The 11,148-nt window shown below is 39.6% G+C and overlaps 1 pseudogene; it reads left to right on the forward strand.

Moving 5' to 3' along the window:
* Window positions 1–7,034: 7,034 nt before the first annotated feature.
* On the forward strand, window positions 7,035–9,504 carry LOC142217597 (serine protease 33-like; annotated as a pseudogene).
* The last annotated feature ends 1,644 nt before the right edge of the window (window positions 9,505–11,148 follow it).

Raw genomic sequence — 11,148 nt, forward strand, 5'->3', positions numbered from 1 at the left:
ATTGAACTGCAAAACCATGTACAATCTATGGACAGGTGAGGGGCTATTTCTAAAAGGAACCGGCTATGTTTTTCTAATCTCAGACAACCCCAATATGGCGGACAATAATTGTGACCTTTCCCTCAGTAGTCAGACTTGACTCACGACTTAAGAACTAATTTCTAGAAGTAAATTGGGGCCCTGACCTGCAGAAACTGGCTCTTTTAAAGGGGTTGATTTATTTTACAAACAGCGCCACTCCTGTCCATGGTTTTTGTCTGGTATTGCAGCTCAGCAATATTGGAATGACTGTGGTTGAACTGCAATACCACAGACAACCTGTGGACAGAGGTGGCGCTGTTTTTGGAAGAAAGTAACCATGATGGGTCAGCTCCCAAATTTCAAGATTACTAATTCCTAGGGCCTCTATGAGTTTGGGCCCCTGAATTATTTTATCTGGTGGAACCAAAGAACCTCAGAGTGCCACCATGCACAGGACTATATACATACAGCCCTATAGACTCCCAGGTCACATTGTTACCCTGAGCTGATCTGATTGTCACCTCTGTTGGTGTCACCGCTAAGAACATCTGGAACCGGCTCTTCAGGTTGTCAGGTGATGATCACATGATCAGCGATCTATAGAAATGGAGAGGGTGAGGTGCTGCTTTATTTGTCCTAAAAATGTTCATTCAGATCAGGAACTGGTTAACCCACATTCCCCAAACAAAGATCAGACTGGGGAAGTGGTCACCGAGAGCAGCACAAGAGCAGACCATGTCCTCCGCAAGAGTGGCCTGGACCCTACTCCTAATAGGTAAGTGACCCCACAGATAAGGTCTATCTATCTATCTATCTATCTATCTATCTATCTATCTATCTATCTTCTCATATCCATCCATCCCTCATGGCCACCCATCCCTCGTATCTATTGTATCTATCCATCTATCTATCTTGTCCATTCTCTATCTGTGTCCGATACATGTTAAAGCAGTTATCCGAGGCTGACCATTATTGGCCTATCCTTTGGATTGCTCATTAGAGATAAGTGAGGGTCCAACAATTGGGAACAACCTGCTTTTTTTTTTTTTTTCAATTCTTGTGGATCATCTGCCAGTCAACCAGTGAGAGTAGCATCCATATTTCTGTGATTATCTATCTATCTATCTATCTATCTATCTATCTATCTATCTATCTATCTATCTATCTATCTAATCTATCTATCTCCTATCTATCTATCTATCTATCTATCTATCTCCTATCTATCTATCTCCTATCTATCTATCTATCTATCTATCTATCTATCTATCTATCTATCTATCTATCTATCTATCTATCTATCTATCTAATCTATCTCTTGTAGATTCTGCTGAGTTTTGTGCCAGTTACTAATATACTAACTATAGCTCCTGGATATTTAGAAGGGGACATATAAATAAGATTATACCTGAATAAGGGACAGGCGCTCGGGAATCTGTACAGATGTGGGGTGAGGACATAAGTGTCTATATAACTCTGTGTGCGGTCCTATATATCAGCCATATACACACAGTCTTATATTAGATTCACTTCCCATCACTGGACACCTCTAAAGGCTCGGCCCTGGCATGTCTCTTATTGTCTGTTCATGTGTCCTCTGAGTTTCGGAATATGTTAGCGCTATATAACTAAAGATGATGAGGATGGTTGTTGTTGTTCTTCTTATTATTAGGTAGCTTTAAGTCCAGAGATATCCTAAGGCTGGTCTTACATGACTGTATTGAATGTACGGTCCGCAAGTTGCTGATCAGCAACACTAATTGCTGATGGGCAACATAGACTCTGCAGACATCTGTGTCCTGCCGCACTCGCCCATAGAGTTCTATGGGCGAGTCCGTGCAGTGCCACAATTCACGGCCACGGCAATTCACGGCCATTACGGACATGTTCTATACATTGCGGACCACGGTTGTGGCCCGGCCACACCATGGATAAAATATCCGGTGGTGGAAGAGGCCGCATTGAGTATAATGTGTCTGCAAATGGTCCGCAATTGAAAACCCTCAATTGCAGACCAATTGCGGACTTGCATTATGGCCGTGTAAGACCAGCCTTATAGTCAACTTCAAACCAGGCAGGTTATGCAAATCCTTGACTCTCCTCAGATCTGGCAGAAACCCCCTGGGGCTAAAGTCTATGTCCTTTATTACTTGGTCATCAAGGGGGTTTTGACTCTTCCAGATGGAAAGGCAGCGTCCATTGTTTTTTGAGCAGATAATGATGGTCAGCACAGTAGTTGTCAGACAAGTCGGCTACTGTAACCTGAGATCAGGATCTACAACATGTGCATGTACTACATTCGGGGATTCCGTTCCACTCTCCACATTTTGGGCAAAAAACCACATGGACCCCATTATACTCTATGGGGTCTGGTTTGTTTCCACAGGTAACTGCTTTTTTTGTTGTAAGCGGATTAGGTTTCCATTCAGGGGGACCCAAGTGGACCCCCCAAATGGTAACCTGAATGCGCTTGGTACGGAAGTTGGTCTCCATCATTCTCAGATTCATCACCTATGTTATGGATACGTCATTAATTGTCAGCCCTGAATAACTGATTTCTCTAACACAGTTGGGACGGGGGCTTATTTTCACATTAACACTTTATGTTTTATCTACAGGGACCTTTGGCGTCCACCAGACCACACAAGGTAAGTACACGACTATTACAATATATACAAATGAGAAATACAAAAATATCAGGCAATTTAGAAAACCGTCTGTCCTCCGCAGATTCCCGATACGTCTAGATAGTTCCTAATGGTATTTCCTCCACTGATTCCCCCACCCCCATAACAGTGTGTCCTCCACAGATTGCCCCCTCCCCCAGAACAGTATGTTCTCTGTAGAGGTCCTACCATAACATCATGTCCTTTTTACAATTTTGGCTTTACTTGCTCCTAAAATCTATCATCCTTGCTGTTTACTGTGATTGGGCAATACTGCCAAAAAATGGGGTTTTCTCTTCAACAGTTTGATAATTGTCTTCTAATACTGTTCACTTTGCCCGACATAAAAACCTGGCTTGGAAAAATAAGGTGTGGCATAAGGGTAAGTTCACACAGAGTATTTTGGTCAGGATTTTGTGGCTGTACTTACTGAACTTGCCCTAAGATGGAAGACAACGGTAAAACTTTGCCAAACCTTGATGCAAAATTCTGGCACATAATATACCCGCTATTAAGTGGTACAAACGTATGCTACATGGTGTAAAGGTGTAGTAGAGTTACCATCCAGCATCAGTCACTGTGATAAACCTGGTGAGGTATAAGACTGTCTATGCTACATTTCCACCATTTAAAAATGAGACAAGATTTGCCCTTTATTGAATCTTTACCTAAATATGTAACCAATAATAGAGCTGATGTGAAGAAGATAACCCGTATACTAGGAAGGATGACTCATGAGGGCGAGAACTACATCTACTTATCATCCTATGACTGACTGATGCTGCAGGGCCTACTGGAAGTTATTGTGTCCTACCCATGTTATGGTGATAAACAATACACGACTCGCAAGACACGGGAGGAATGAGGAGATGACTTCATCACAAGAATTCTGCCGAGTCACTAGTGTACATAAACATCACTGTACCTGAAGGAATAGGAGTGACCTAACGTGACTTGTATTCTGTACAAATGTCACAAACCCTTATAAAAAAAATATTATATACTAAAATACTGCCTCCTATGTACAAGATAATAATTACTATAACACTGCCCTGTATGTACAAGAATATAACTACTATAATACTGCCCTGTATGTACAAGAATATAACTACTATAATACTGCTCCTATGTACAAGAATATAACTACTATAATACTGCTCCTATGTACAAGAATATAACTACTATAATAATACTCCTATGTACAAGAATATAACTACTATAATACTGCTCCTATGTACAAGAATATAACTACTATAATACTGCTCCTATGTACAAGAATATAACTACTATAATACTACCTCCTGTGTACAAGAATATAATTACTATAATACTGCTCCTATGTACAAGAATATAACTACTATAATACTGCTCCTATGTACAAGAATATAACTACTATAATACTGCTCCTATGTACAAGAATATAACTACTATAATACTACCTCCTATGTACAAGACTATAACTACTATAATACTACTCCTATGTACAAGTATATAACTACTATAATACTACCTCCTATGTACAAGAATATAACTACTATAGTACTGCCTTCTATGTACAAGAATATAACTACTATAATACTGCTCCTATGTACAAGACTATAACTACTATAATACTACCTTCTATGTACAAGAATATAACTACTATAATACTGCCCCCTATGTACAAGAATATAACTACTATAATACTGCTCCTATGTACAAGACTATAACTACTATAATACTGCCCCCTATGTACAAGAATATAACTACTATAATACTGCTCCTATGTACAAGACTATAACTACTATAATACTGCCCCCTATGTACAAGAATATAACTACTATAATACTACTCCTATGTACAGGAATATAACTACTATAATACTGCCCCTATGTACAATAATATAACTACTATAATACTACTCCTATGTACAAGTATATAACTACTATAATACTACTCCTATGTACAAGTATATAACTACTATAATACTACCTCCTATGTACACGAATATAACTACTATAATACTGCTCCTATGTACAAGAATATAACTACTATAAAACTGTTCCTATATACAAGAATATAACTACTATAATACTGCTCCTATGTACAAGAATATAACTACTATAATACTGCTCCTATGTACAAGAATATAACTACTATAATACTGCTCCTATGTACAAGAATATAACTACTATAATACTACCTCCTATGTACAAGACTATAACTACTATAATACTACTCCTATGTACAAGTATATAACTACTATAATACTACCTCCTATGTACAAGAATATAACTACTATAATACTGCCTTCTATGTACAAGAATATAACTACTATAATACTGCTCCTATGTACAAGACTATAACTACTACAATACTACCTTCTATGTACAAGAATATAACTACTATAATACTACCTTCTATGTACAAGAATATAACTACTATAATACTACCTTCTATGTACAAGAATATAACTACTATAATACTGCTCCTATGTACAAGACTATAACTACTATAATACTGCCCCCTATGTACAAGAATATAACTACTATAATACTGCTCCTATGTACAAGACTATAACTACTATAATACTGCCCCCTATGTACAAGAATATAACTACTATAATACTACTCCTATGTACAGGAATATAACTACTATAATACTACCTCCTATGTACAATAATATAACTACTATAATACTACTCCTATGTACAAGTATATAACTACTATAATACTACCTCCTATGTAAAAGAATATAACTACTATAATACTGCTTTCTATGTACAAGAATATAACTACTATAATACTACTCCTATGTACAAGAATATAACTACTATAATACTACTCCTATGTACAAGAATATAACTACTATTATACTACTCCTATGTACAAGAATATAACTACTATAATACTGCTCCTATGTACAAGAATATAACTACTATAATACTGCTCCTATGTACAAGAATATAACTACTATTATACTACTCCTATGTACAAGAATATAACTACTATAATACTACTCCTATGTACAAGAATATAACTACTATAATACTGCTCCTATGTACAAGAATATAACTACTATAATACTGCTCCTATGTACAAGAATATAACTACTATAATACTACCTCCTATGTACAAGACTATAACTACTATAATACTACTCCTATGTACAAGTATATAACTACTATAATACTACCTCCTATGTACAAGAATATAACTACTATAATACTGCCTTCTATGTACAAGAATATAACTACTATAATACTGCTCCTATGTACAAGACTATAACTACTATAATACTGCCCCCTATGTACAAGAATATAACTACTATAATACTACCTTCTATGTACAAGAATATAACTACTATAATACTACCTTCTATGTACAAGAATATAACTACTATAATACTACCTTCTATGTACAAGAATATAACTACTATAATACTGCTCCTATGTACAAGACTATAACTACTATAATACTGCCCCCTATGTACAAGAATATAACTACTATAATACTGCTCCTATGTACAAGACTATAACTACTATAATACTGCCCCCTATGTACAAGAATATAACTACTATAATACTACTCCTATGTACAGGAATATAACTACTATAATACTACCTCCTATGTACAATAATATAACTACTATAATACTACTCCTATGTACAAGTATATAACTACTATAATACTACCTCCTATGTAAAAGAATATAACTACTATAATACTGCTTTCTATGTACAAGAATATAACTACTATAATACTACTCCTATGTACAAGAATATAACTACTATAATACTACTCCTATGTACAAGAATATAACTACTATTATACTACTCCTATGTACAAGAATATAACTACTATAATACTGCTCCTATGTACAAGAATATAACTACTATAATACTGCTCCTATGTACAAGAATATAACTACTATTATACTACTCCTATGTACAAGAATATAACTGGTACCAATCTCCCGTTGCTAGATCCCCACTGCAGATCTCAAGTACCTGTGCTTATGACAGATGACCACTAGATGTCAGTGTTGTCCACGTCCTTGTCCTCAGTTTATATAATGGGTGGGGGTTGGGGGGTAGCATTTATTAAAACTCTTTAGGTAATAATTTTAGATTCCTCTTATATACCCATCAGTTTTCTACGTGTGATATAATATGTTGTAGACCGTTGACTTTTTGATTCTCTATAGGAGATATACTGTATAATATTTTCCCTTAGTCCTTCCTCCTTGTTTGTTGTTCTTCCTCCTTTTTCTCGCTACTTCTCCTCACTTTTCTTTCCTACAGAACTGAGGGGTCAGGGGACCATTCCGGAATGATCTTCTTTCCTCCTTCTGCTGCTGTCTATGACCTCCATGGAATAACTCACAATCCTTAATGTTTTTCTCTCTGTAGAATGTGGGAAACCTCAGATCTCCAATCGGATCATGGGGGGCCAAAATACTCGGGCTGGTCAGTGGCCGTGGCAAGTCAGTTTACGCCTCCGTGGCCGTCACTTTTGTGGTGGATCTCTCATCAGTGACACTTGGGTGGTGTCGGCAGCTCACTGTATCACAAGGTTAGAGCGGCTCCTCTGTATTTTCTGCACCTTGTCATTCCCGCCTGCTTCTGGTGGTGGCGTCTCCGCTCCTCATAACCACGTTACCTTACTTATTGTAGTGATGTGACGCCCTCCACGCTCACCGTCCATCTTGGTTGCTATCAAATATCTCTGCCAAATTCTTCTCAAGAAATCTCTGTGAATGTGAAGAGGATCATTAAAAATCCCAAGTACGTGGCTGTAGGATCGATGGGTGACATCAGTCTCATCGAGATGGTGAACAACGTGACCTTCACACCTTACATCCTCCCCATCTGCCTACCTACAGCCAACGTGGTGTTCCCCATGGGCCTCATGTGTTGGATCACTGGCTGGGGAAACCTTCAGTATGGTGGTAAGTATTCACAGACCATTGTCCTCTATGAAGATCTCCTGGACATCCCATCTGTGAATCATCTCACATCTGCCCAACGGTCTGAGAATAACTACAAAATGTGATTCACCTCCAAAGATCTCAAACTAGGAATATGAATGAACCAATGAATCTGAATGAATACGCCCGTTCCCAATAATTGTCCGATTTGCGCTCTCGATCAGCCGATTGCATCTTTTACGCAAATTATCGGCCACCCATCTTCTGATGAGATCAGGGATCTGTTACTAATAACCAATTCAGCCGAATAGCAGAGAAACCATCATGGTGTCCGGTATAAATAGACCAATTCAGATGAGCGCCTATCGGTGTTGGCTCTATGCCAACATCTACAATTGTAAATACACGACGCCCCCTTTAGATCTAACGATGGGTCACTGAATCCTCGCAGAGGTGGTCTCGTCATGCTGTACATGGTGGGATATGTTACTCAATACATGGCGACGCGTTTCTGTCTACATTTAGGGTCCACAGTATATATAATATATCTATCAACCGTGTGCACCAGAAAGAACAGAAAAATAAGAGCGGCTCGCCAATTTGACAAAATGTGCCCCAAGCAGACTCCCCGAACGGAATACCGGGCCTTAATCTGACAATAATGATCAATGTGCCCCAGTGTGTAGATTATTCTATAGATCTTACCAACACACTATGGTATTTATCCCAATGTCCCCATGGTCTTTTTGCGAGAGGTGACCGGTTCTAAGATCAAGTGACGAGTCAGGATGTGAGACAACTTTTTTTCCTACAGTGAGTCTTATGAGCCCCCAGACGCTACAGGAAGCCCAGGTGCCTCTGATCGATAGCGAGACTTGCGATGGACTCTATCACCTTAAGTCTACCGTCACTGACTCCACTGAAGTTATCCTGAAGGACATGATGTGTGCTGGATATCAAGCAGGGGGAATCGACTCCTGCCAGGTAGGTGTTACCACAACAGCGCTCTCCAATATATGATGAAATAAGATCTGTCTCTATAGGTATAGGGCCGGCACCTTCGTAGGAGGTCATGGCTGAATGAGGCGGGTGAGGGTTTAAAGCAATGAGACACAGGTGGAAGAGGTTTACTGTAAGTGTGTAAAATCTGGGACCAGGTTACCTACAGAATGAAGAGGCCATGGCACTCGGGGAGCTTGGCAAATTGATCGAGCCTACATAACGTGCACATACATAGGAACAAGTTATAATATTATACTAGGTTTGTCCTTCTAATCATTGCAAATTGAGAAGAAAATGGGACTCAGTCAATGGGGAAGGTTTACTGAGGTTGGTGGCCCATTTAGTGGACCCTTCACATGACTTTGCCAAGGCTTAACTTTCCTCCGTGTCACTAATATGACAAGATAACATATAAAGCTATAACAAACTATGAGCACAGGCCTAGTTACACCCAACAGCCTCTCGTGCCCCAGTCCTCTGTGATTCCTAGATCCTGTCACATTGATACCAGAAATTTTAGGAGACCCAATGCTACAATCCGTATTCTGTTTCTTCTCTCTCCAGGGTGACTCTGGAGGCCCCTTGACGTGTTCTGAGAATGGACAATGGTTCTTGGCTGGGGTGGTAAGTTGGGGCGAAGGATGCGGCAAGGTGAACCGTCCTGGGGTCTACACCAAAGTGATTTCTTATGTGGACTGGATTAAGACGAACATTCCACAGCTGGAAGAGGATATTCTGAATGTCACATTCACAAAAGCAGTTGACAGAGACGCTTACCTGTCCCGTAGCCTTGCCATCAAGTCTACAAGCTTATCCTATGTGGTAATAGTCTTGTCTATCATGGCTTTGTTTGTCACATAGCAAAGCCAGTCCATGGCTCTCTACTGGTTATGCCGGATATTTGGAGGATCCCGCTACTCCTGGACACTTGGTGGGTGAACCACACCAGTCAATGTCATGTCTATCATGTTACAACGAGGACACTGTTACTTAATATTTCATTAAAGAGAAGGTCAATGGTATGTGATACAAGAGTCAAGGCGTGAAGACCCTTCTACCAGCAATGGTCTAAGAAGATCACATGTCCCCAGTTGGCCTGAACTATTCTTTTTGATTATTTATTGGATCGTCTTAAAATATAACTTATTTAATGTTCTCTAATAGAAGTGAAATAGTGGGTACACTCATACTCACATACTGGGGTGGTAAGTGTCAATGGAGGCGCCCTAAGTCCTGAATTATAAATTCTGGTGTATCTCCCACCCCTGTGTCTATAGCATTTACAGAAAGGACATGTCCAGGATCCTAGAGCTACCTCAGGGGCATGTGTGGTCATGTTTTATTTCGGCTCCTTGGCTGAGCTTACGCCCACGTTTTATAAGAGTCAGTCCTGGTAATAATTTTTTGCACTAGTCTTGCTTGTCTGATCTTTTTATCCATTATGTCTTCATTTTTGTATTGCTCCAAAGCAACTAAAATAAAAAATGAAATAGAAGTTTTGCAGTTTTTTCTTCAAACCCCGGTTTTGTCTCTGTGGATACAGATTACCGATCCTGGGGCAACATGGTGGCTCATTGGTTAGCACTGCAGCCTTGCAGCGCTGGAGTCCTGGGTTCGAATCCCGCCAGGAACAACATCTGCAAGGAGTTTGTATGTTCTCCCCATGTTTGCGTGGATTTCCTCCCATTTTACAAAAGACTTACTGATATGAAAAAAAAAAAAAAATCCTGAAGTCGTCCGTTGCGCTCGCACCCCCTCAAGTTACACCCCTGCTCCTACTTATTGTGAGCAGTATATAGGAGACATCATAACAACTGGTCTCCACCTACAGATCAGGGAGAACTGAAGATTAGAGCCACGGGAAGAGAAAACGTGGAATATAAGTGATTTAATGTCCAGAAAACGTGTTATTCCTCATATACAAACATTGGACTATTAATTTCTGCAAAGTTTGTTGAAAGGTTCGGTAAATAGGAAAGCACATAGGACATGACAGAGGAACTGGAGGAGGACTAGCAGGGGAATGGAAGGATAGATATATGACTGCAGAAGACATAACATAACCCATTGCTACTGAACATCATAAACACCTTGATGGCCACAAGCAAAAGGTACTGTGGGAAAATTGACACTAGGGAACAGCATTAAAGGAGTTGTCCAGGGTAAATGTTTTTCTGCAAGGCGGCCAGGGAAAGTGAAAAAACCAAACAACCCATACTCGCCTGTCCCTGGTGCTCCTTTGGTTCCACTTTGGTCTGGTCCTTCCTAAATAAAGGAAATGGGACAGCACTTGCCTACGTCACATGATTGGCCTCAACGGTAATGTTAGGCAGGGACTTCTGCCAAAACAGGACCCTGGAGCGCCAGGACTGGACTATGGTGGGATACACTGGTAACCAGGGATAGGTGAGTATATGTTTTGGGTTTGTTTGTTTTTTTTACCTTCCCCAGCCTCCTTGCAAAAAACGGTGATTCTGGACAAATCCTATAACCGCACCGATTTGGACTAGGATGCAGATGGCTCTCCTTGGTTATTAAAACAATCTCATTGGGT

This window comes from Leptodactylus fuscus, chromosome 8 (genome assembly GCF_031893055.1).
Source record: "Leptodactylus fuscus isolate aLepFus1 chromosome 8, aLepFus1.hap2, whole genome shotgun sequence".
In the NCBI taxonomy this organism is placed as follows: Eukaryota; Metazoa; Chordata; class Amphibia; order Anura; family Leptodactylidae; genus Leptodactylus; species Leptodactylus fuscus.